The 24,817-nt window shown below is 45.0% G+C and overlaps 1 non-coding gene across 1 annotated transcript; it reads right to left on the bottom strand.

The window, feature by feature from the left end:
* Positions 1–3,077: 3,077 nt before the first annotated feature.
* Positions 3,078–3,150, bottom strand: trnak-cuu (transfer RNA lysine (anticodon CUU)). The gene has a single exon. It is a non-coding gene; the product is annotated as a tRNA-Lys (tRNA).
* Between the last annotated feature and the right edge of the window lie 21,667 nt (positions 3,151–24,817).

Below are 24,817 nucleotides of genomic sequence, written 5' to 3'. Positions count from 1 at the left end.
TTGAGTGAGAGAAATTGTTCCACAGTGACACCCATTTCATCTTTTGTTCCCTTTTAAACACTAGAAACTGAGACGGAGGGAATAAATAGCGAAATAAAAGCAGAGGGATACAGACAAGAGGAAGAGAGAAGGGGAAATACTGTCACCACCCAGAACTAATGCAGAAACCCCTCTGCTGCGCCCGGGGTGGCCACCCACAGCCTGGATACACTAACGTCCCAACAGCTCATTTACTGTCAGAGTGGGACCGTGCGGCGCTTCAGAAGACAGGTCGAAAAAGCAAAGTCACTGATTCAGTCTCAACTGCTCCTCTTACCAAGAATAGCAGCACACAAAAAATGCTCTTATAATGGTTACACCTTATCTCCAGTTTTGTCAAACAGTCAGCTTGTTGGTCTTGCTTTCGGGTTGTAAATGTAAATTTGCGAGAGGTCCCAGACGAGCCAATTATAAAATGGCATCGAACTTTGGCAAAGAAGGACTTGCATTTCTGCAGTGCCTTTCAAGGACTCATGATGTCCCAATGCGCTTTACAGCCATTGAGTTATGTTTGAAGTGTTGTAGTGTGGGGAAAGATGTGCCCAAATCACCCCACACGAACCTCAACTCTTTGCGAAGGAGTTCGGTGCAAATAAACAGTTGCCTCAGGGACATGGACTTTCTTTGAATGAGTTCTGCTTGTACCTGCATTCAAGCTTGAAACAGCAACTGGGCTTCCATCTCACGGGAGCAGCGTGTAGCGGTTAGCGAGTAGGTGACGAGGTTTGGGGTTGATGTGCGTCACTTTCAATCTTTGAAATTACACCAAGCGATGAAACGGTGAATCCAACTGTCCCTGTAAGCATTCTGTTTGCGTTTAACCACAGTGAGTTCCCACTCCAATAATTTCATGAGCATTGCGTTCAAGTTAAACGATAACAATTTTTTACATGGATCATGTTCCTCCATCCAGCCCACAGAAATAAATTATGTTATTGGGTTTCAAGGAACTGGTGGAAATTGCCTGGGCTATCGTTATGGCTTTGCTCAGATTCTGAGTTTCAACAGTCAACAGTTTGCGAAGGATTACCTCATGGCCAATGCCAAGCACAAAAAAAGTCTCTCAGCATTTGTTCTAGAAATCCCTCAAATTTGCAATGTCCTGTGAGGCGCCTTAGTTCAGCGACATAACTCGCCACTTCCTGGCCCTCCGAACGTTGGAACGTGTGGAACCGATACCTCGCCATCAGAACGCTTTCTTTAGGATTTAGATGCTCCCGGACCAGCATACACAATTCTTCATAGGATTTAGTTGTTGGTTTTATGGAGCTAGAAGATTCTTCATGAGGCCATAGGTTGTTGCCCCACAGACGGTAAGCAGGATCGCCCTTCATTTGGCAGCGTTCTCGTCCCCTTCCAGCTCGTTGGCCACGAAGTATTGGTCGAGTCTCTCCACGAAGGCATCCCAATCATCCCCTTCAGAGAACTTCTCCAGGATATCAACTATTCTTTGCATTTTCTCGCGGTTGTTGCTTTTCTCGTTGCCAAATGATACGCTCATAATAATGGACGATACTGAGTACTGTGAACAATGAGTAAGAGTGACATTAGCTCCTTTAATAAGACTCCAGAGTGCAGGTACCTCGTGGGTGGCCTGCTTATATACCATGCTCCCAAAGGATGCTGGGATCCCTTGGGACTCCAACAGGTAGGCCCTCTGGTGGTGGTGTGATATAGGTTGCCAATGGTTAAATACATAACACAAGGTGTGTATGGAAATCAACCATCAAAGCCCCGTCATTAACCACTGAGTTTTCCGGCAATTTTCTGATCGCAAAGCGCCTTCAGTCGTTGTCCTTAAAATTGCAGACGCAAATATCGGGGAGTTGAATGACTTTGAAAGGAGAATATTGTTGTTTGGTGCCGTTCCGGTCAGAGAAATGTTTGTGAAAGGAACTTTTTGCAGAGAGAGGGATTGGGCATTTCAGCTTGTTGCTGAACTCTTCTTTCCGGGCACGGAACCTGGTCATAGTTTCCTTCGTGTGGTGGTTATCATGTTTGCTTCACAGTTATAAAGATCCCTGGTTCAAGCCTGCGTAACAACATTATTTTGGAAGCAAAAACTTGCCTGCAATAAAATTGAACAAAAGCAGTCCGGGGTACATTGTTGTATGAGCAATGAACATTTAAAACCAGTCTCCTCAAGTACAGAAGTTGTAAAATCAGATAGGGGATAAAACTTCATCAACTTCATTAAAGTTTCACGAATGAGTAAAGTTCAGTTTTTGAAGTTTCGACTGTCCCTGTTAGCATTTCTTTCATTCTGCGAAACAAAGCTATCAGTTTATACCAGCAGATCTAAGCTGCATTTCAAACCCGCAAACAACTCATTAATTATTCGCTCTTCCCCAGTTCTAGAGCTCAGAGGGTTATTGTCCATCTCTGGGATGCAAGCTACCTCGGACCAGGGCCAAAGATTCCCGTGCACAGGTTCAGGAAAACCCAGGGGGAGAGGATACCCCAGTCACTGGGCCTTCCAGCAACACTGAACAAGTGCCCGGTCTGAAACTTTCCAGAGTAGTAACTTGTAACTGGAGTGTCCAACAGTCAGGATGGCCGAGCGGTCTAAGGTGCTGTGTTCAGGTCGCAATTTTCTCTGGATACGTGGGTTTGAAGCACAGTCATTGTATTTAATTACAAAATCATTTGTTTTGACACCACTCTGAAGTGCTTTGGGACATCCATCTAACATAATAAAATTACTCCACTTCAATTACAAACGGTGATATCAAATTTACTTCCCAAACCTGGAATCGATCCAGAGTGGCTGTGGCAAAAGGAATGGTTTTGTGAAGCATTGAAAGGTACCCTCTAAATATCTCGCAGTGCTCATTTAAAAACACGGTCATAATTTGTTTCAGTGCAAAAGAAGACAGGTTCGAAGGGGCAAATAGCTGACTCCTGCTCCTGGTTCTTGTGTTCTTATGCAGAGCACAGAACAAATGATTAAATTATCAACTCTCCCTCAGTTCGCATTTCTTTCATTGTGCAAAAGAAGATTATGGGTTCATTAATGATGTTTTTTAAGGAAAATTAAACACCCAACGTGGGGCTCGAACCCACGATCCTCAGATTAAGAGTCTCATGCTCTACTGACTGAGCTAGCCAGGCTTCTCAGCAACTACACTCTCAATCCCCTTCAGAATATTGTCCATTTCAATGAGATCACCTCTCATTCTTCCAAACTCCAGAGAGTATCGGCATATTCTACACAATCTCTCACCATAGGACAGTCCTCTCATCCCAGGAATCAATCTGGTGAACCTCCGTTGTACCAGCTCCAAGGCAAGGGTATCCTTCCTCAGATGAGGAGACCAAACTGTGCGCAGTACTCCAGGTGTGGTCTCATCAGGGCCGTGTACAATTGTTGCAAGACTTCCTTACTCTTGTACTGTGGGCTATATATTTGGTACTATGGGCTGAATATCCTGTTTTTCTGCTGATTCTACGGTTGTATAAAAGTTATTAAAATTCGGCCGTCGCTCAGCAAACATATTTGTATTTCCCTCAGTGTGCAACACATGTGGGTGGATTATTGATGATTGAAACAATTATTCAGTATCTCACAGACCTGAATTATTTTTGTCAACTTGCTCTCTAAAAATGCTTTCCCTGACCGGGAATCAAACCAAATTAGAGTGTGGAATCTTAACCACTAGACTACCAGGGAACACTGCTTGCAGCCTCTGCGATAGCTTTAAATATAGTCAGCTGACAATCGCAGCTGAGAATTGTGCAGTGACACGGTGTGTAACTGGATTAGCTGGGAGCAGTGCAGAGGCCCCGACCTGTGTGAGAACACCAGCGGCAGGTCGGGGCCATAAAAGGAGCGGTGAGCGGCGGCCTGGAAGCAGTGTGGTGGTGTACCACGGCAAGGTACAGTGCGAGCTGGTGCAGGAGGGCGTGTCGGGGATAGTCTCAGGGTCTGCTTCACTTGTGACTTTCTGAGTGGTTCGAATCACTCCCACTCCCTGGGTCTCGAGACTTTGGATTTATTTGGGGGATGTGAAAGTGCAAGAGACAATTGGTTTTCGTACAAAGAACTTTGATTTTATTAAGGACAAGAAAGTACAATGTCAACGCTTGCAATCAATAGAATAAAGAACGCTTGATCACATGTCCAAAAGGGGTTACAGAAAATAATACACCTCCCACCTTTCAAGAGCTAACTCTGACTCGGTTGAACTCCAGGGTAAACAGGGATTATGCTCACCAATCCACTTGTTGTCAGTTGACGGTGGTTCGCAGTTTCGGGGTTCACTGGACACTGTAGGTTCTGCTTTCCATACCCCGAATGTCCTGGAAGACTTCTTACTGCCTAGTCTTCAGTTGGGTGGTGTCCGCTGATGCGGTAGGGCGCACATTGGATTTATGGGGTGAGTATCCACTTTCCTCCGTCAGCAGTAGATTTTAAAGTCTCTTTGGGTAATGTTTCACCTGTTGGTAGCTAAGAACAGATTGTAGAGTGGAAACTTCCGAATCTTTGGTTTCTTCTTGAGGAGTTTTGTTCTTAAAATTTATTGATCGCTGTGGGTTCGATATTACCATGTTGGCTTTGCTCAGTTGCTGCCGCGATGCCAATGTCCAAAATTACTGGGAACTGCTTTCACTGCTGTGATGATGTTCTTCCTTCTTCTTCGGTAGCAGGGCAGTGTGGTCCAGGAGTGTCGTCGAGGCTGAAGATGTTGATGTTCAGAGAGCTGCATAGGAGGCTGTGTAGCAAGCTCTCTGAAAGGCTCATTAAACCGTAAAACAAGGCCCCAGTTGTACTTTGGGAGTATTTCTAATCTGTGCGCCACATCAGCCCTGATTTTTTGTCATATTTTGGCGGGCTAATTTATGGTAGTCTGTCTCGGAAGTGTCGATCTGTCGAATTCATTTCTCGATCGGGAAAATTAGTTTTGGTATTTTCAAAATCTGCCTAGGCCTGGGTTTTCCATGCGAGCTGGATGTGCCATTAACATTATGTATGTGCTGAATGGGTCTCCTGCTTGGAGCTATGGCTGGCTATCTCTGGCTCAATTGTTGCTATTTTAATATTTCCTGGGGAGAAGAGTTTTTTGTTCACACAATTTTCCAGGCAATTTGTTGAGTTTCAATACCCCAGATGGCTTCCATAACAAAAGACTGGCTTCTTTAGAGGCTAGTTGTTCCTCAGTTTTGCAGTCCTTATCCACATGGACCCTATATGCCTTTTAAAATCCCAAACTTGGTTAAAACTTGTAGTTTCTAGCACATGCATCTTAGGATCCCAAATTTCCTTTCCAATGAGTCCAAACACTGGGGAGGTTTACATGAATTTTGCAATCTTACAAGGTGACGGGTTAATTAATGATGCTTTCCCGTGACAGCAACACAAAAGTTTGAGAAAAAAATATACGGTGACTGGCAGGTGAGTGCTGCTTCTGACACCTGGTGGGAATGGGTGGGATTTTAAAGCCCCTTGTATTGCAGAACCTTCATATTGACGAACATCTCAAGCACCATGTGTCGGCCGCAAGGTGCAATGGTAGCGCGTCTGACTCCAGATCAAAAAGTTGTGTGTTGAGGTCACTGTTCTTTTGGATATTGTTCTTCCAGAGTTGATAATTTCTTTGCTATTTGCAATAACCAGACCCTTGCTCCAAGGTCTGTCTCACTGATTCCCCGGTGTAAGGCAGAGATACGCCTGCTGCCCTCATTTAGTTCATGTGACAGGACAGAAAAGTTCAAAATCAACCTGCAGGTGGCCACATAAAGCATTGAATAGTCAGGATGGCCGAGCGGTCTAAGTTGTTGTGTTCAGATCGCAGATTCTGGTGGTGCATGTTCTTATCCGACTTCTGACATGTCTTATTTTTAATCATTAAGCGGAACTCATTTGTTTTGTGTAAGGGGAGCTTGGGCTGTGGGTTCGAATCTACACTCCCCTGGGGTTCTGGACATGCGATTTATGAGGATGGGTGAGTAACGAGGCACCAGACACAGTGGGTAAGAGTATAAAATGGCTCATGTTGTTTATTTAGAATAGTAAACACCAAGACAGAGGGCATAGGAAGAGGTCATAAATAGCAGTAATGGCACAATCTCACTAAACAACATGAAAAATCTCGCAACAGGGAAGGGGAAAATAAGAGGTTAAAACATCCCACTCACACACAACCACACCTCCCACTTCCAGCCTTCTTACCAATTCCTTTACTAAATTGAGTCTATGAGGGGGCTTTGGGCTCGACTCACAATCCTATCAACTCCGGGGTTCTGGGGGCACTTATTTCAGCTCAGGGTCTCTCTGGGGTGGGTTTTACATTGTTGGTCCGTTCGGTTTTCCTCCTCGATGTTGCGCCGGTTTCTTCTCTTTGCCTTTCGGTTGGCTCCGAAGCAAAAAGCTGCTGGAGTTAAGCACACCTTCCCCAGAGCGAGGGCCCTGTGAACAGCTGACTTAACTCCCAAAAGCTGACTCCAACCTCCAACCTCTGGTTGGTTTCCTTGCTCAGCTCAGCTGTGGGAAGTCACTGCCACTGCCTGCTGGTTTTCAGTCTCAGTGGCTTCGTCTGCGGAACTGCTGCTTCTTCCTCTGGCGGAGCGAGAGCGAGAGGGAGAGAGAGCTCTCTCTCGATACAAGTTGCAAGCTTCAAGCTCTAAGCTCCCCGACATCCAAAACCTCCCCCCTCTCCAACTTCCTTGTGTGTTTTTGCAGCTTTTCTTATAGACTGCTCATGGGGTGTGAATGGCAGTTCAATGTGTATCCATCTGTCTGGAATGAAGATGATTGTTCACTATCTCGACAGAGGTGCCATTCTGTCTGGGCTGGCCGAACTGATTGCATCAGACCTGTGTGCCTTTGTTTAATTATTCAAGCTGATACCCTTTGTGTTGCCTTGTGTATTACTGGGGAGATTTTGCCTGCACAGGATGGCTAGAGTCCCATCATCCTCCGCGGTTTACAGGCTGTTGGCTACAGTTGGTCATTTTAAACATGGCATCTTCCCATTCTCCCTGCCACATGTCTCCGTGGTTGGTTTTGCAGAACCTTAAAGTCCCCCATTAAAACACTCTGTCTCAGGGTGTTTTCAAAATGTGAAGCAAAACCTTTTCCCTCTCACAGAGCCAATCTTCCCCAAATCTTACCTAAACCCATGATAAAACATGAAAATACACCAATGGTATTCATACATTTGGAATCAATACAATACTGAAAAAAATTAAACATGTTTCTCAACCAATCCCCTTCACCAAAATCATAATAGTACACAGTATCACACATCATACATTATAGTATTACAGATAGGGAGGAACGGAGCATTTACATGGTACATACTTTTCTTTACAGTGCAATACATTTGGCTTGTACAATCAGTCCCGTCATACTGTATAGACTTTGTTCGCCCTCCCTTTTTGTTTGGCCTTTGATTTGGCTTTCTCAATTTTTAAATGACGGCCCTTTCTCCTCAGCTGGCAGCGGATCATAGAAACATAGACACATAGAAAATAGGTGCAGGAGTAGGCCATTCGGCCCTTCTAGCCTGCACCGCCATTCAATGAGTCCATGGCTGAACATGCAACTTCAGTACCTCATTCCTGCATTCTCACCATACCCTTTGATCTCCCTAGTAGTAAGGACTACATCTAACTCCATTTTGAATATATTTAGTGAATTGTCCTCAACAACTTTCTGTGGTAGAGAATTCCACAGGTTCACCGCTCTCTGGGTGAAGAAGTTTCTCCTCATCTCGCTCTTCAATGGCTTACCCCTTATCCTTAGACTGTGACCCCTGGTTCTGGACTTCCCCAACATTGGGAACATTCTTCTTGCATCTAACCTGTCCAACCCTGTCAGAATTTTAAACATTTCTATGAGGTCCCCTCTCATTCTTCTGAGCTCCAGTGAATACAAGCCCAGTTGATCCAGTCTTTCTTGATAGGTCAGTCCCGCCATTCCGGGAATCAGTCTGGTGAACATTCACTGCATTCCCTCAATAGCAAGAATGTCCTTCCTCAGGTTAGGAGACCAAAACTGTACACAATACTTCAGGTGTGGCCTCACCAAGGCCCTGTACAACTGTAGCAACACCTCCCTGCCCCTGTACTCAAATCCCCTCGCTATGAAGGCCAACATGCCATTTGCTTTCTTAACCGCCTGCTGTACCTGCATGCCAACCTTCAATGACTGATGTACCATGACACCCAGTTCTCGTTGCACCTCCCCTTTTCCTAATCTGTCACCATTCAGATAATAGTCTGTCTCTCTGTTTTTACCACCAAAGTGGATAACCTCACATTTATCCACATTATACTTCATCTGCCATGCATTTGCCCACTCACCTAACTTATCCAAGTAGATCTGCAGCCTTATAGCATCCTCCTCGCAGCTCACACTGCCACCCAACTTAGTGTCATCCGCAAATTTGGAGATACTACATTTAATCCCCTCGTCGAAATCATTAATATACAGTGTAAACAGCTGGGGCCCCAGCACAGAACCTTACGGTACCCCACTAGTCACTGCCTGCCATTCTGAAAAGTCCCCATTTACTCCTACACTTTGCTTCCTGTCTGACAACCAGTTCTCAATCCATGTCAGCACACGACCCCTAATCCCATGTGCTTTAACTTTGCACATTAATCTCTTGTGTGGGACCTTGTCGAAAGCCTTCTGAAAGTCCAAATATACCACATCAACTGGTTCTCCCTTGTCCACTCGACTGGAAACATCCTCAAAAAATTCCAGAAGATTTGTCATGCATGATTTCCCTTTCACAAATCCATGCTGACTTGGACCTATCATGTCACCACTTTCCAAATGCACTGCTATGACATCCTTAATAATTGATTCCATCATTTTACCCACTACCGATGTCAAGTTGACCGGTCTATAATTCCCTGTTTTCTTTCTCCCTCCTTTTTTAAAAAGTGGGGTTACATTGGCTACCCTCCACTCAATAGGAACTGATCCAGATTCAATGGAATGTTGGAAAATGACTGTCAATGCATCCGCTATTTCCAAGGCCACCTCCTTAAGTACTCTGGGATGCAGCCCATCAGGCTCTGGGGATTTATCGGCCTTCAATCCCATCAATTTCCCCAACACAATTTCCCGACTAATAAGGATTTCCCTCAGTTCCTCCTCCTTACTAGACCCTCTGACCCCTTTTATACCCGGAAGGTGGTTTGTGTCCTCCTTAGTGAATACCGAGCCAAAGTACTTGTTCAATTGGTCCGCCATTTATTTGTTCCCCGTTATGACTTCCCCTGATTCTGACTGCAGGGGACCTACGTTTGTCTTTAATAACCTTTTTCTCTTTACATATCTATAGAAACTTTTGCAATCCGCCTTAATGTTCCCTGCAAGCTTCTTCTCGTACTCCATTTTCCCTGCACTAATCAAATCCTTTCTCCTCCTCAACTGAGTTCTAAATTTTTCCCAGTCCCCGGGTTCGCTGCTATTTCTGGCCAATGTGTATGCCACTTCCTTGGCTTTAATACTATCCCTGATTTCCCTTGATAGCCACGGTTGAGCCATCTTCCCTTTTTTATTTTTACGCCAGACAGGAATGTACAATTGTTGTCGTTTATCCATGCGGTCTCTAAATGTCTGCCATTGCCCATCCACAGTCAACCCCTCAAGTATTATTTGCCAATCTATCCTAGCCAATTCACGCCTCATACCTTCAAAGTTAGCCTTCTTTAAGTTCTGGACCATGGTCTCTGAATTAACTGTTTCATTCTCCATCCTACTGCAGAATTACACCATATTATGGTCACTCTTCCCCAAGGAGCCTCGCACAACGAGATTGCTAATTAATCCTCTCTCATTACACATCACCCAGTCTAAGATAGCCTCTCCCCTAGTTGGTTCCTCTGCATATTGGTCTGGAAAACCATCCCTTATGCACTCCAGGAAATCCTCCTCCACTGTATTGCTTCCAGTTTGGTTAGCCCAATCTATGTGCATATTAAAGTCACCCATTATAACTGCTGCACCTTTATAGCATGCACCCCTAATTTCCTGTTTGATGCCCTCCCCAACATCACTACTACTGTTTGGAGGTCTGTACACAACTCCCACTAACGTTTTTTGCCCTTTGGTCTTCTGCAGCTCTAACCATATAGATTCCACATCATCCAAGCTAGTGTCCTTCCTAACTATTGCATTAATCTCCTCCTTAAACAGCAATGCTACCCCATCTCCTTTTCCCTTTTATTCTATCCTTCCTGAATGTTGAATATCCCTTAATGTTGAGTTCCCAGCCCTGATCATCCTGGAGCCACATCTCTGTCATCCCAATCACATCATATTTGTTAACATCTATTTGCACAGTTAATTCATCCACCTTATTACGGATACTCCTTGCATTAAGACACAATGGGGTCCCAGCACTGAGCCCTGCGGAACTCCACTAGTCACTGCCTGCCATTCTGAAAAGGACCCATTTATCCCAACTCTCTGGTTCCTGTCTGCCAACCAGTTCTCTATCCACATCAGTATATTACCCCCAATAACATGTGCTTTGATTTTGCACGCCAATTTCTTGTGTGGGACCTTGGCAAAAGCCTTTTCAAATTCCAAATACACCACATCCATTGGTTCTCCCTTGTCCACTCTAATAGTTACATCCTCAAAAAATTTCAGACGATTTGTAAAACATGATTTCCATTTCATAAATCCATGCTGACTTGGACCGATCCTGTCACTGCTTTCCAAATGTGCTGCTATTTCTTCTTTAATAATTGATTCCAACATTTTCCCCACGACTGATGTCAGGCTAACCAGTCTATAATTATCTGTTTTCTCTCTCCTTCCTTTTTTAAACAGTGGTGTTACATTAGCTACCCTGCAGTCCAGAGAAACTGATCCAGAGTCGATAGACTTTTGGAAAATGATCACCAATGCATCCACTATTTCTAAGGCGCTTCCTTAAGTACTCTGGGATGCAGACTATCAGGCCCCGGGGATTTATCGGCCTTCAATCCCGTCAATTTCCCTCACACAATTTCCCGCTTTATAAGGATATCCTTCAGTTCCTCCTTCTCACTTGATCCTCTGTCCCCTTGTATTTCTGGAAGGTTATTTGTTTCTTCCTTCGTGAAAACAGAACCAAAGTATTTGTTTAACTGGTCTGCCATTTCTTTGTTACCCATTATTAAATCACCTGAATCTGACTGCAAGGGATCTACATTTCACTAATCTTTTTCTCTTCACATATCTATAGAAGCTTTTGCAGTCAGTTTTTATATTCCCAGCATGCTTCCTCTCATACTCTATTTTCCCCCTCCTAATTAAACCCTTTGTCCTCTTTTGCTGAATTCTAAAATTCTCTCAGTCCTCAGGTTTGCAGCTTTTTCTGGCCAATTTATAAGACTCTTCCTTGGATTTAACATTATCCTTAATTTCCCTTGTTCGCCATGGTTGAGCCACCTCCCATGTTTTATTTTTATTCCAGACAGGGAAGTACAATTGTTGAAGTTCATCCATGTGATCTTTAAATGTTTGCCATTGCCTATCCACCATCAACCCTTAAAGTATCACTCGCCAGTCTACTCTAGCCAATTCACGCCTCATACCATCGAAGTTACCTTTCCCCAAGTTCAGCGCCCTCGTCTCTGAATTAACTGTGTCACTCTCCATCTTAATAAAGAATTCTACCATATTATGGTCACTCTTCCCCAAGGGGTCTCACACAACAAGATTGTTAATTCATCCTTTTTCATTACACATCACCCAGTCTCGGATGGCCAGCACTCTCGTTGGTCCCTCGACGTATTGGTCTAGAAAATTATCCCCAATACACTCCAGGAAATCCTCCTCCGCTGTATTGCTACCAGTTTGGTTAGCCCAATCTATATGTAGATTAAAGTCGTCCATGATAACTGCTGTACCTTTATTGCACGCATCCCTAATTTCTTTTTTGATGCTGTCCCCATCCTCAATACTACTGTTTGGTGGTCTGTACACAAATCCCACTAGCGTTTTCTGCCCTATGGTTTTCCGTAGCTCCACCTATACAGATTCCACATCATCCATGCTAATTTCCTCTTGAACCAACAACGCCACCCCACCTCCTTTTCTTTTCCGTCTATCCTTCCTAAATATTGAATACCCCTGGATGTTGAGTTCCCAGCCTTGGTCGTCCTGGAGCCATGTTTCTGTGATGCCAATTACATCATATCCGTTAACTGCTATCTGCGCAGTTAATTCATCCACCTTATTCGGAATACTCCTCGCATTGAGGCACAGAGCCTTCAGGATTGTCTTTTTAACACCCTTTTCCTCTTTCGGATTTTGCTGTAATGTGGCCCTTTTTGCTTTTTGCCTTGGGTTTTTCTGCCCTCCAAATTTAATTTTATCCTTTCTATCATTTGCTTCTATCCCATTCGACTTTCCTCTGTCTCCCTGCATAGGTTCCCATCCCACTGCCATATTAGTTTAACCCCTCTCCAACAGTACTATCAAACACTCCCCCGAGGACATTGTTTCCAGTCCTGCTCAGGTGCAGACCGTCCGGTTTGTACTGGTCCCACCTCCCGCAGAACCGATTCCAATGCTCCAGGAATTTGACGTCATGGTCAAGCAGGTAAGTGATTGGCTGGTGGATTGGTGAGTATTTTTCTTTTCTTTAAAAACCTTGGTGTTATGTCTTCAGATGCTCGAATAATGACTCCATGAGACAATGTATTGTACTTGAACTGCAGTGACCGTAGTCCTTTATTGATAACTGCAGATGGCCTGCCTTTTATACTAGGCCTGGCACACCTGGAAAAGTAACTTACAAATCTTCCACTGAGGACCCCCTGGAGGCACACCTTGTAATAGTGCAAGCAGTAACCATGTAGGACACATGACATCACTCTCGCCCAAGCCTTTCGTGCAAATCGCCTTCATGCATTCACCGTGTCTGGGCTTGGCTCGATCTGGTTAACCCTTGGAGGATCGTTTCCATCTTGGATGCGTAGGTGGTGTTTGGTTGGCAGTTGAGGTGCTGGTGGTTTCTGTTTGTGAGTCCATGACCACTCCATTTATAAGAACATAAGAACATAAGAATTGGGAACAGGAGTAGGCCATCTAGCCCCTCGAGCCTGCTCCGCCATTCAACAAGATCATGGCTGATCTGGCCGTGGACTCAGCTCCACTCACCCGCCCGCTCCCCGTAACCCTTAATTCCTTTATTGGTTAAAAATCTATCTATCTGTAATTTGAATACATTCAATGAGCTAGCCTCAACTGCTTCCTTGAGCAGAGAATTCCACAGATTCATAACACTCTGGGAGAAGAAATTCCTTCTCAACTCGGTTTTAAATTGGCTCCCCCATATTTTGAGGCTGTGCCCCCTAGTTCTAGCCTCCCCGACCAGTGGAAACAACCTCTCTGCCTCTATCTTGTCTATCTCTTTCATTATTTTAAATATTTCTGTAAAATCACCCCTCATCATTCTGAACTCCAACGAGTAAAGACCCAGTCTACTCAATCTATCATCATAAGGTAACCCCCTCATCTCCGGAATCAGCCTCATGAATCGTCTCTGTACCCCCTCCAAAGCTAGTATATCCTTCCTTAAGAAAGGTGACCAAAACTACACGCAGTACTCCAGGTGCGGCCTCACCAATACCCTATGCAGTTGCAGCAGGACCTCCCTGCTTCTGTATTCCATCCCTCTCGCAATGAAGGCCAACATTCCATTCACCTTCCTGATTACCTGCTGCACCTGCAAACTAACTTTTTGGGATTCATGCACAAGGACCCCCAGGTCCCTCTGCACCGCAGCATGTTGTAATTTCTCCCCATTCAAATAATATTCGCTTTTAATGTTTTTTTTCCAAGGTGGATGACCTCAAATTTTCCGACACTATATTCCATCTGCCAAACCTTAGCCCATTCGCTTAACCTATCTAAATCTCTTTGCAGCCTCTCTGTGTCCTCTGCACAACCCACTTTCCCACTAATCTTTGTGTCATCTGCAAATTTTGTTGCACTACACTCTGTCCCCTCTTCCAGGTCATCTATGTATATTGTAAACAGTTGTGGTCCCAGCACCAATCCCTGCGGCACACCACTAACCACCAATTTCCAACCCAAAAAGGACCCACTTATCCCGACTCTCTGCTTTCTGTTCGCCAACCAATTCTCTATCCATGCTAATACATTTCCTTTGACTCCGCATACCTTTATCTTCTGCAGTAACCTTTTGTGTGGCACCTTATCGATTGTCTTTTAGAAATCTAAATACACCACATCCATCGGTACACCTGTATCCACCATGCTCGTTATATCCTCAAAGAATTCCAGTAAATGGATTCATGATTTCCCCTTCATGAATCTATGTTGCGTCTGCTTAATTGCACTATTCCTATCGAGATGTCCCGCTATTTCTTCCTTAATGATAGTTTCAAGCATTTTCCCCACTACAGATGTTAAACTAACTGGTCTATAGTTACCTGCCTTTTGTCTGCCCCCTTTTTTAAACAGAGGCGTTACATTAGCTGCTTTCCAATCCACTGGTATCTCCCCAGAGTCCAGAGAATTTTGGTTGATTATAACGAATGCATCTGCTATAACTTCCGCCATCTCTTTTAATACCCTAGGATGCATTTCATTAGGACCAGGGGACTTGTCTACCTTGAGTCCCATTAGCCTGTCCAGCACTACTCCCCTAGCGATAGTGATTATCTCAAGGTCCTCCCTTCCCACATTCCCGTGACCAGCAATTTTTGGCATGGTTTTTGTGTCTTCCACTGTGAAGACGGAAGCAAAATAATTGTTTAAGGTCTCAGCCATTTCCACATTTCCCATTATTAAATCCCCCTTCTCATCTTCTAAGGGACCAACATTTACTTTATTCACTCCTTTCCATTTTGTATATAGGTAAAGGCTTTTACTGTCTGTTTTTATGTTTTGCGCAAGCTTACTTTCATAATCTATCTTTCCTTTCTTTATTGCTTTCTTAGTCATTCTTTGCTGTCGTTTAAAATTTTCCCAATCTGCTAGTTTCCCACCAACCTTGGCCACCTTATACACATTGGTTTTTAATTTGATACTCTTCTTTATTTCCTTGGTTATCCATGGCTGGTTATCCCTTCTCTTACCCATCATCATAGACGGTCCCTCAAACGAGTATAACTTGCTTCCACGAGTTCAGAGGTGTTTCGATCAAGGACCTGATGTTTCAGTCCTGAACTGCAATTGAGGGGGTGGAAGATGCCTGTGCGTGGAATTTAACGTGTGGTGACCGTTGCACACCAGCCACCACACGGGCTTAACAGAGCGAGTTCTTGGTCCAGTGGTAAGGGTTAACCAGGACGACTGGAGATCTGCTCTGCTGCACTGACCTCGTGTGCACACATATCACAGTGTGGGCTGGCCCGTGCTGCCCCTGGGCCCCTTGCCTCTTCTGGGCTCCGTAACCTCATCTGTCGCACCTTCGCCACAAACATTCGCCGCTCCTCCACCCCAACCGTCCCACTCCTCTGTACCTGGGTCCTGCCGATGTTCCTGCGCCCGCTCCAAAACGGCCACCAGGTTTTGATGATGTCACCCAGTCGCCTATCCCAAAATTGTCGCACACTTGGAGCAGCTCGTGCTGGAGGTTGAAGTGGAATGCCCCAGCTCTTTTATAACCCGACCTGCGGAGCTGTTCTCTCACAGATCGGGGGGGCCGCGATGTCCCAGGGCTCGCCGCTCCAGCTCTTTTATAGCCCGACCTGCGGAGCTGTCCAATCGCAGATCGGCGGGCCACGATAGTTCCCGTATTGGACTGTTCAGTCACCTCAGAACTCACTTTTAGAATGGAAGCAAATCTTCCTCGATTTCGAGGGACTGCCGATGATGAAGATCCCCATTCATACCAATGTGAGGACATTATATACGGAACCAGCAGAGGTATTTATGGGAATACCACGAAAAACATAGCAGGACTTAAAATAACTTAAAAAAACATCACATATTTCAAATTAATAAAAATGGAATTTAAATAATTATTTAAAATAAAATTTAATTTTTTGAAAAATAAATTTACAAATTTTAAAGGGTCTAAAAATAAACTTGCCTTATTTTACAGGATATAAATGATTAAATTATTGTTTTTATTGTATTTTTCTCTGCTTTAAAAGCCTTAAGCTGATAAAGCAGCCCTGATGCCTGCTTTTATCAGTCATAAGAATTTGAAGGCCATTGGCTGGGCAAATAGCCCAACTCTCCGCCCACGGAGACCTTCTACTTCCAGATGCTTGCGATCTGTCCAGAGGATTTCACCTGCCTAAACTCAGAAATTCTGGGGCCCCGACGGGCATGTGTGCATCGTATACGCAAACATAGGGGCCGCGGATTCAGTGCCGTTATTTTAGTTGTGGACATGAGAATATAAGAAATGAGAGTAGGCCATGTGACTCGAGGAGCCTGCTCCACCATCCAATAATACCATGGCTGAACTTGTACCACAACTTCACTTTCCCACATTATCCCCACAGGCTGCGATTCCCTTAGTGTCCAGAAATCTGTTGCCTGAGCGGTTTGCTGCAGGGCATCTTGTCGATGGTACACACTGCAGTCACGGTACACCGGTGGTGGAGGGAGTGAATGTTGAAGGTGGTCGACGTGGTGCTAAGCAAGCGGGCTGCTTTGTCCTGGCTGGTGTTGAGCTTCTGAAGTGTTGTTGAAGCTGCACTGATCCAGGGAAGTGGAGAATATTCCATAACATTCCTGACTTGTAGATGGTGCAAAGGCTTTGGGAAGTCAGGAGGTGAGATACTCGTTGCAGAATACACAGCCTCTGACCCGCTCTTGTAACCACAGTATTTATGTGGCTGGTCCAGTTAATTTTCTGGTCAATGTGATGTTTATGGTGTAGGATTCGGCGATGGTAATGCTGTTAATATCAAGGTGTGGTGGTAAGTCTCTCCCTTGTTGGAGATGAACGTTGCCTGGCACTTCTGTGGCACGAATGTTACTTGTCACTTATCAGCTCGAGCCGGAATGTCGGTCAGGTTTGCTGTTTCCGGGCACCAACGGCTTCATTATCTGAGGAGCTGTAAATGGAACTGAACACTGTGCAGTTACAGCTAAGGGAGGCAAGGGTTATGTGGAGCGGGCGGGGAAGTGGAGTTGAGACCAAGATCAGATCAGCCATGATCTAATTGAATGGCGGAGCAGGCTCGAGGGGCCAAATGGTCTACTCCTGCTTCTAATTCTTATTTTCTTAACATCCCCATTTCTGACCTTATGATGGAGAGAAGGTCATTGATGAAGCAACTGAAGATGGTTGGGCCGAGGACACTGCCCGACGAACTCCTGCAGCGATGTCCTGTGGTTGAGATTATTGGACTCGAACAACCACAACCATCTTCCTTTGTGCAAGGTATGACTCCAGCCAGGGGATCGTTTTACCCCTGATCACCATTGACTTCAGTTTTACTGGGGCTCCTTGATCAGTCATAGATTCATAGAAATTTACAGCTCACAAGGAGGCCATTCCGGCCCATCATGTCCGCACCGGCCGACAAAGAGCCATCCAGCCTAAATCCACTTTCCAGCTCTTGATCCGTAGTCTTGTAGGTTACGGCACTTCAAGTGCACATCCAAGCTCTTTGAAAATGTGATGAGGGTTTCTGCCTCTTCCACCATTTCAGGCAGAGTGTTCCAGACCCCCACCACCCTCTGGGTGAAGAAAATTCCACTTAAATCGCCTCTCAACCTCCTACCAATTACTTAAAATCTATGCCATTTATTGTTGACGCCTCTGTTATGGGAAATAGATCCCTCCTATCCACTCGACCGAGGCCCCTCATAAATTGATGCACCTCAATAACGTCTCCTCCGTTCCAACGAAAACAAACCTAGCCTATCCAAGCTTTCCTCATCGCTACAATGCTACAGTCCAGGTAGCAACCCCGTAAATTTCCTCAGTACCACCTCTAATGCAGTGACCAGAACTGCACGCAGTACTCTAGCTGTGGCCGAACTCAAGTTTTATACTCCACTCGGTCAAATGCTGCCGTGATGACAAAGACAGTCACTCTCATCTCACCTCGAGAACGCGACAACAGTTGAAGGCCATTCAGCTCCGACAGCCTGATCCACCATTCAATGAGCCCATTGCTGACATGTGACCTTACTCCATGAACCCGCATTCTGGCCCAGATCCCTTAATATGTTTTCTTAACAAAACTCTATCAATCGCAGGTTTAAATTTAACAATTGATCGAACATCATTTGCCGTTTGCGGAAGAGTTCTAAACAGCGAGCACACTGTGTGTAGAAGTGTTTCCTAATGTCACTCTCGAAATATCTGGCTCTCATTTTTACTCCATGCCCCCAGCCCTAGAATCCCCAACCAGCGGAAATATTTTATCTCAATCTACCCCTATACGTTCCCCTTAATATCCTGTACATTTCGGTCTGTACAACCTCATTTGTGTAATCTATCCTCGGAATGTAAAACTTGGGGTGAGGGTATCATTGTGCTAAACCTACGCTGCACTCCCTCCAAAGCCAATATATCGTTCCTAAGGTGTGGTGCCCAGAATGGCTGGCAGTGCTCCAGCTATGGTCTAACCAGGGTTTAGTGTAGCTGCATTATAACTTCTGTTCCCTTGTACTCTAGGCCTCTAGATATAAAGGCCAGCATCCCATTAGCCTTGTTGATTATTTTCTGTACTGTCCATGACTCTCTAATGATCTATATCTATGGACTCGCAGGTCTTTTTGTACTGCCACTATTCTCAGCTTTTCACCATTTAGAAAGTGCCCTTTTCTATCTTATTTAGGCCCAAAGTGGGTGGCCTCCTATTTGCCTACATTCAGATCCATTTGCCACAGTTTAGCGCATTCACTTCATCTATCGATGGCCCAGAGCAATTTTATGCTTCCATCAACACTGCCAACAAAGTTGCCTAACCTTTTGCCAACGACACATTTGGAGATATTACTTGCTGTGCCATCCTTGAAGTTGTTAATAAATACGGTGAATAGTTTTGACACCTGGAATTTAGTTCCTTTGTTCCAGGACCATTGGAAGATGGTGACAAGAGCCTGTGGAACCTCCACCCTTACTTCACTGAGCAAACCCTGGGATGCAGCCCAGCCGATGATTGTTCCACGTTGAAGGCTGACAAATGTTTTATCCCCTCCTTTTTATCTATTTTATCCGGTACAATGTCTCTACTACCTCAACAACTTGCATTTATATAGCGCCTTTAATATAGTAAGACGTCCTAAGGCGCTTTGCGAGAGCAATTATCAAACAAGATTTGTCACCGAGCAACGTAAGGATAAAGTCGGAAAGCTTGATAAAAGAGGTAGATTTGAAGGAGTGCCTTAAATGAAGGGGGAGGGGTAGAGAGGCGGAGAGGTTTCCAGAGGGAATTCCAGAGCTTTCAGGCCTCGGCAGCTGAAGGCACGACCGCTAATGATGGAGCAACTGTAACCGGTGATGTGCAGGAGACCTGAATTGGAGAAGCACAGAGAGCTCGAAGCCATCTAGTATGAGGTGGTTAGAGAGTTGGGACAGACGGGGGATTGGAAAACAAGAAGGATCATTTTACAATTGACGTATACGTGTGGAAGCTGAGGTTGTGTTTTCAGATGATGTCGCTGAGGGGCAGCATGCAGATGGGAAATAGCAGAGTGCCTTCTCCTTTAGTGTGACATGAAGCTGTTGGATTGCTGTAAAAGCCCAACTGGTTTACCATTAGGGAAGGTAATACACCATCTTTATATTCGGCTCGAGTACAGCCTGCTGCTGAACTGTGCTCTAAATTGGCCTGCGCAACACTAAGTTGAAGTCCCACCATCACCTTACCAAGTGCCAGCTCTGGCTCAGTGGTAGAAATTGCACAACAGAGTCAAAAGGCTGCGGTTTCAAATATCCATACGTGGGAATTTTCATTTCATCTCGGCTGACATTTAATTGCTGTACTGCGGCCTATGTTCTCTGAGGTGCTTTTTGGTTTTCGGAACGGGAGCCAATGTAGGTCGGCGAGCACAGAGGTGATGAGTGACCGGGACTTGGTGTGAGTTACACTACGGGCAGCAGAGTTTTCGATCAGTTCAAGTTGATGGAGGGTGGTTGATGGGAGGCTGGACAGGAGAGTGTTCGAATTGTCAAGTCTGGAGGTAACAAAGGCATGGATGAGAGTTTGGGCAGCAGACCAGCTGAGACAGGGTGGAGTCGAGCGATATTATGGAGATGGAAGTCGGCGGTCTGGTGAAGCAGTAGATATGTGGTCAGAAACCCATCTGGGGCCAAATACAACACCAAGGTTGTGAGCGTCCTGGTTCAGCCTTCGACAGTTGCCAGGGAGAGGGATGGAGTCGGTGGCGAGGGAACAGAGTTGGTGATGAAGACCGAAGACAATGGCTTCAGTCTTCCCAATATTTTGTTGCAGGAAATTTCTGCTCATTTTGTACTGGATGTGGGACAAGTAGTGTGACCAATCTGGGTCAGTGGGGGAGACGAAACAGATGGTGGTGAGGGAGAGCTGGGTGCCGTCAGCGTACATGTGGAACCTGGCATTGTGTTTTCGGAGGATATCGCCAAGGGGCAGCATGGAGATGAGAAAAACCGAGGCCTTATACCTCCGCTCAGCTGTCCGTGAAATATGACATTATTCAACAAGAGCTGGGAAGTTCTCCCAGGTGTTCCAGCCAATATTCTTCCCCCAACCAATACCTCAAATTGATTATCTGCTCAATTTCTAGCAATTGTGATGCAAGTAAATCTTCCTCCCTCGGCGGACAGTTTAACAAGGAACACACAAAAGCAACTTTTGTATTTTATTTCAGCATAACTGAGCTTTAACAGTAACATTTTAAATAATTTGAAATTGAGCAAGTTTCTCAGCAGTATGGAGAAACTATTTCATCTCCAAATTGTGAAACTAAATCTAAAATGCCTTTTTTAATTGAACTTTAATTGAACCTTAAACCTAGCGCTCAGATAGAATGTTGAATCGAGCTGATTTGAATATGGAAAAACATCCCAGTGATTCAGCGAATTGGTACAGAGGGAGAGCGAGGATGAAAGGTGAAATGTTCACGGAAACAAGCAATCTGCTTTCTCACTGGAAAGAATCATTTTATGGTGCAAACAAATATCCCGTCACTAATTGGCAGCCCTTGCTGCGGGTTCATTGCATTGAGGCCCGGTTTCTCCAAGGCCGGTTTGTAAACATGCTAGGAATACAGGAATATGTATTAATAATGCTAATCGGTTGCTGGTATTATTATGCTCGACTATTTTTAAATTAACTGTTGCTATAATTTAAGACAAGACAGTAATGTAAAAGATATATTGTTGGCCCCGTTGCCGAGGCCCTTTTGTATATATAGATGGTAATTCTCATCTGGAGATGAGTTGTGATAATCGGGGAGTCAGGTCCGGTTTCACAGCAACCGTTTGCTTTATTTTACTAATTTACCAATTAGTGTAAAGGGATATTTGAGTGCATTGATCATCTTCTCCCTGAACTTACTCTGGGTCACGGTGTAAATGGCCGTGTTCGTGCAGGAACTCAGGAGCTGAAGCATAGTTCCCGCGTGTTCAAAGGTTGCCAAAGGGTTAGAAAACGTTCTGTAATTAAAGATGCCTAGAATACGATACAATAAGAAATATGCAACCGTTGTCAGCCAGAGCAGGATGAAACTGCCGGATATTGCCAATAGTAAAACGATGGACTTTCTGCGGTTCCTCATCTCAGGGTCCTGGTCATTCCCACCATCGCTGCCTTCCCGGAGGTTCCTTCGGGCCCGACTGGCCACTAAAATGTGTCTGACGGTGAGAGTATTCAACAATAAAATCACACAGAAGGGAAGCACTGGGGTTAACAGCTGTTCAAACCAAGAGAAAGCTCTCCATGTGGGTGCAGCATAAAACTGTACTGATACACGGCAACCCCGCGATATGTGATTAGCTGTAAAATAAGGAGCATACACGAAGGGCCAAGGGACATTCTTTAAACAGAACAGTGCGCTCAAAGTCACTATAACCACAGCCGCGGTTCGCGCGGTGCAATATTTGGTTTTCAGCTTCTGACAACAAATGGCTACAAACCGATCAAAGGTAAAAGCGACCGTGAACCAAACAGAACTGTCTGTGGCAGTCGGAGCCAGGAAGTGAATGAATCTGCACACAGCAGTGTAGTACAGGAAAGTGTTCCACCAATACAGCACAGACATCCGAAGTAATATCACATTAAAGACAATCACCGTCAGATCCGCCGTCGCCATGGCCACCAGGTAGCGAGTGATGCATTTGGAGAGACCGCACTTTCCCCGGGACAGGATCACAATCGCCATCAGGTTCACTGCGAGAAGGAGAGATAAAGAAACAGTGAAATCACTAACCAGGCTGAGAAACCACCGATCAGTTTAACCGATGTACACGGGTTGTGAGTGTATTTATTTCGTTATTTCGCCCCTTGTCTCCTCATACGAAGGGGCTCATGCCGGGGTTTCATTTTCTGGTAGCGTTGGCTCCGTGACCCATCATCCAACAGCTGAGTCTTCACTTGGGATCCTCGAAATTACATTTATTTGTCGATTCTGACGCTGCGAGGTCTGCGGGGCAGGACATCGCCAAATTTAAAAGCGAAAGGCTACAAGACCAGTTAAATCAGGAAGTACAGGTTAAGTGACACGAAATTTGACTTAAATGCTAATGTACTTAAAAAAGCGAATGACTTGACCCACACAATGCCAGAGATTTTGATTGCAGCAAACACATTGGGAACACGAGCCTGGTGTTGAGTTGTTGCCCGCCATCTATAAGTTATTAATAAGATTAGCTTTCCAGTGGAGCAATGTGAATGCATTATGACACAATATGTCAAGGAATGTAATGCAGCAGCATGCTCCAGTTATAACCAGGTGCAGGCTTCATATCTCAGCACAAGGCTCGAGCAAAACACGGGGCAGTGGGCACCTGGGAGTAAGATAAATCTCACAATCCGCGCTGTGTAAGAATAGATCACAGCTAGTTCTCACTCGTGTTCTCCAGATAAACCCCTCCCGAACCGTATTGCACAGACTGAGCCCCGTCTCCACAATAACACACATGGACTGAAGCAAGCCGTCATCTTTTTCCCACTGGTCCTCAACATACTTTAAACATCAAAGACAAAACATGTCGACAAAAGCCATTTTCCAAAATCATAATAATGATCTGAATTGAACATTTGAGAGGAACATACGAATTTACCTTTAAGTCAGGAGGACAGTTTCTGCTGCATGTTTTGCTCATCTGATGCGCCTTCTGTGTGTCCCCTGTGCTCCTAGAGGCACTGGCTCCTGCTGGGACACACAGACTCAATCCTCTCTCCCTGAGACACATGCTGGATACACAGACTCAATCCTCCCTCCCTGAGACACATGCTGGATACACAGACTCAATCCTCTCTCCCTGACACACGCTGGATACACAGACTCAATCGTCTCTCCCTGAGACACACGCTGGACACACAGACTCAATCCTCTCTCCCTGAGACACATGCTGGGATACACAGACTCAATCCTCTCTCCCTGAGACACATGCTGGGACACACAGCCACAATCCACTCTCCGGGACTGCTGGTTTTCTGACTTTGGGAAACACGACAATCCCACTCTGCCCTTCCTAACCCGATCTCCACAACAGGCGAGCTTTCCACCAGGACTCAGTGGATTACACCCAGCAGTGGCACCCTGCGTGTTTTACCCTGGCCTGGCCAGGGAGCACCAAGGACACATTTGGTGTCTGGACTCGACAGTTCAGCACAGAGCGAGGATGAGTTACTCCGTGCATTTACCATCAAGACAAGAATGGAAGGCTCTCAGTGTAATTAAAGTTGAAGAACAACATTCTACTTCTACCAGCCTCACAGCACAAATAGCGAATGTTCTGTTACTGACACCAGAGGTGCGGATAATGACCCACCAGGTACTCCAATTGCTGCTAGAATAGGGTAATACACCAATTCGATCTCCGCCTTAAATCGAGAAATATACATTTCTTTTTGAAGCCGATTTTATTCGGTGCTGTAAAGAGCTGTTCAGAATCCAATAGTCAGGACATGAAGATAAAGTTGCAGGTTATTATAGTTTAGACAAACCCCTCGTGGGACAATTAGATCTCATCCCCACTGACATTACTGATAGACTCTTGAACAAACAGGTTTTGGTTCATGCGACATTTACCTATCACACTCATTAAGGTGACACAACATTACACATTGTCCAACTGAGTAATCTTTTGGAACAATGAGATGAACAATGAATGTTAAGTTTCATATATCACATGGCAAATGCAATCAGAATCACACAGCGTAAAATAAAAGGATATATTGCGGATCAAAGTGCCATTTTTACTTGAATCTCGTGTCCTGCAGATCTCAATCCAGCCCTGTTGTTCCTTCTATCGCCCAACTATGGCCTTTAGCACAATCTCGGTCACATTGTTTCAGTCACTCCCTCTCGTACTTCACTCTCATTGTCCAGACCCCTTTCACGCAATCCCGAGTTCCTTGTCTGGCAGATTTCTCCCGGTCAGTCTTCATCTTTAATGCCCTCTGCCTCTCTAGCTCCATTCCCATCCTGTTCTCCTCCCTTACCGGGTAACGAAGGTGACTCAAAGTCATTTTCTATCCTGAGCTCGATATAAGTTTGTTGGGTAAGGGTATCGCTTCACGTGTACCTGGGATTGCAAAGTTAGACATTGAATATTGAAGGAAAGAAACACAATGGGCGCTTCTAGAGGCCTCTACATTGGAATTCAGAAGAATGAGAGGTGATCTTATCGAAACGTATAAGATTATGAGGGGGATTGACAGGGTGGAT

This window comes from Pristiophorus japonicus, unplaced genomic scaffold (genome assembly GCF_044704955.1).
Source record: "Pristiophorus japonicus isolate sPriJap1 unplaced genomic scaffold, sPriJap1.hap1 HAP1_SCAFFOLD_233, whole genome shotgun sequence".
Classification (NCBI taxonomy): domain Eukaryota; kingdom Metazoa; phylum Chordata; class Chondrichthyes; family Pristiophoridae; genus Pristiophorus; species Pristiophorus japonicus.
The sequence above is the reverse complement of the archived record's forward strand: the minus strand, read 5'-3'. Positions and strand labels throughout refer to the sequence as shown.